The sequence below is a fragment of the Chlorocebus sabaeus genome, chromosome 1 (assembly GCF_047675955.1).
Source record: "Chlorocebus sabaeus isolate Y175 chromosome 1, mChlSab1.0.hap1, whole genome shotgun sequence".
Taxonomy (NCBI): domain Eukaryota; kingdom Metazoa; phylum Chordata; class Mammalia; order Primates; family Cercopithecidae; genus Chlorocebus; species Chlorocebus sabaeus.
Window position 1 is genome coordinate 49,867,304 of NC_132904.1, and position 3,081 is coordinate 49,870,384.

A 3,081-nucleotide genomic window follows, 5' to 3' on the forward strand; every position below is an offset into this window, starting at 1 on the left:
ATTACTCCCTTGAGGGAGAAAAGTCGGAAAACATAATGTTGAAATCACTAGAACATAACTGGCATATGGAAATATTTTCTGATTATGAACTGTCAACTTTAATTTCATTTCCAGATGGCATGGTCTCAGCTGTTATACAGTGTTTATAAATGTTCTAAATCAAGGGAATTTGTGGCAATCTATTAGAATAAAATAAAATATTTGAGTTCTTAATTCCTTTAATTAGGATAAACTTTTTCTTTAAGTGAAGAGAATGTTTTTATTACATATTTTTCTTCTGAAAAGATAGGCTGTATTTTCTAGCAATTACGAATTTGTTATATATGATGATCTGGTTCTCAGAACATTCTTGAATCTAGTGTTTCTAAGGAAGGTGTGTACAGCAAGAAGTGAATAACACAAAAATCAATCATGAACGCATTATAAGGCAATTGAGTTTGTCACAACTGCAAAATATTGCTGAGTGTGGATTGCTCTGAAATCTGAAAACATTACTTGTGAATTGCTTATATCCAAAATGCAGACACAGTGCTGGGTATTGGTTTACTCGTTTCTGATTTCTCAACTCTCTTTTCTACGCAAAAGGTGTCCAAACTATACAGACCCACAGAATCTAACAGATGTCTCAGTAGTCCTCCTCCTAGAACTCTCAGAGGATCCAGAACTGCAGCCAGTCCTCGCTGGGCTGTTCCTGTCCATGTGCCTCATCACGGTGCTGGGGAACCTGCTCATCATCCTGGCCGTCAGCCCTGACTCCCACCTCTACACCCCCATGTACTTCTTCCTCTCCAACCTGTCCTTGCCTGACATCAGTTTCACCTCCACCACAGTCCCCAAGATGTTTGTGAACATCCAACCTCACAGCAGAGTCATCTCCTAGGCGGGCTGCCTGACCCAGATGTCTCTTTTTGCCGTTTTTGGAGGCATGGAAGAAAGACATGCTCCTGAGTGTGATGGCTGTAAGACTGGTTTGTAGCCATCTGTCACCCTCTATATTATTCAGTCATCATGAACCGGTGTTTCTGTGGCTTCCTAGTTCTGTTGTCTTTTTTTCTCAGTCTTTTAGACTCCCAGCTATACAATTTGGTTGCCTTACAAATTACCTGCTTCAAGGATGTGGAAATTCCTGATTTCTTCTGTGACCCTTCTCAGTTCCCCCACCTTGCATGTTGTGACACGTTCACTAATAACATAGTCATGTATTTCCCTGCTGCCGTATTTGGTTTTCTTCCCACCTTGGGGATCCTTTTATCTTACTATAAAATTGTTTCCTCCATTCTGAGGATTTCATCATCAGGTGGGAACTATAAAGCCTTCTCCACCTGTGGGTCTCACCTGTCAGTTGTGTGCTTATTTTATGGAACAGGCATTGGAGGGTACCTCAATTCAGATGTGTCATCTTCCCCCAGAAAGGGTGCAGTGGCCTCAGTGATATACACGGTGGTCACCCCCATGCTGAACCCCTTCTACAGCCTGAGAAACAGGGATATTAAAAGTGTCCTGCGGTGGCCGCAAGGCAGAACAGTCTAATCTCAGTATCTTGTTATCTGTTCCATTCCTTTTGTAATGTGGGTTAAAAAAGGCAGCAAGGTGAAATATGAATAATATCACAGGGTTAACACACACTGTGATATTAAGAGTAATATCTCCTCCCTAGGATATAAAAAAATACTATCACAGAGTGTACACACATGGGGTACACACACTGTGGTATTAGGAATTGTATCTCCCTAGGATATTACGAATAATATCACACCAGGTGTGTACACTCACTGTGATATTTGAAATAATATCTCCCTAGGAGATTACAAATAATAACAAAGAGTGTACATCCCATGACATTAGGAGTAACATCCTTCTAGTATATTATGAATAACATCACAAGGTGTACACCTTCTGTGACATTTTGTACACCCTTTGTGACATTAAAAGAAACATCCCCCTAGGATATTACGAATAATGTCATAGGCAGTGTACACACATGGTACACATGGCTTTCTTGAACACACGGTGTGCACCTCCTGTGACATTAGGAATACATCCCCCATGATATTATGAATCATATCACAAGGCGTACACACATTGTGACATTAGTAGTAATATCCTGCTAGTATATTGTGAATAATATCACAGGATGTACACACCTGTGACATTAGGAGTAACTTCCCACTAGAATATTGTCAATAATATCACAGGGCGAATACTATCTATGACATTAAAAGTAACATCCTTTTAAGATATTACAAATAATATCACAGGGTGTACATTTCCTGTGTCATTAGGAGTAACATCCCCCTAGGATACTATGAATAATATCACAGGATATACCTCCCCTGTGACATTAGGAGTAACACCTCCCTAGGAATTTACAGGGTGTACTACCTGTGTGACATTGTGCGTAAAATCTCCCTAGGATATTAAGAATAGTATCACAGTGTGTACATACCCTGTAAAATTAGGAGTAACATCTCTTTAGGATATCATGAATAATATCACAGAGTGTGCACCCATTTTGACATTAGGAATAACATTTCCCTAGAATGTTATGAATAATATCACCCACTGGGTGTACACCCCCAGTGACATTAGGATTAATACCTCCCTAGGATGTTACGAATGATATCACAGGTGTACACCACTTGCGACATTAGAAATAACATCCTCCTAAAATATTATGAATAATATCACAGGGTGTACACCCCCTGTGATAGTAGGAGTAACATACCCCTAGGATATTATCAATAATATTTCAGCGTGACCACCCCCTGTGACACTGGGAGTAATATTCCCTAGGGTATTACAAATAATATCACAGGATGTACACCACCTGTGACATTAGTTGTAAAACATTCCCCTAGGATGTGATGAATAATATCACAGGGTGTACACGTACTGTGACATTAGGAGTAATATCTCTCTAGAATATTTCTTCTAATATCATAGGGTGTACACCCACAGTGATATTAACAGTAATATCTTCCTAGTATATTACAAATTCTGCTGGCACCTGACCACTTCCCCCATGGACTGAGGTCAGGTTAACCCGACCAGCTGACACCACCGCAGCCAACACCCAACTGT

At 40.1% G+C, this 3,081-nt stretch overlaps 1 pseudogene; it reads left to right on the forward strand.

Annotated features, from left to right (window-relative positions):
• The first annotated feature begins 481 nt into the window (after positions 1-481).
• On the forward strand, positions 482-1,530 carry LOC103239764 (olfactory receptor 7E24-like; annotated as a pseudogene).
• Positions 1,531-3,081: the final 1,551 nt, after the last annotated feature.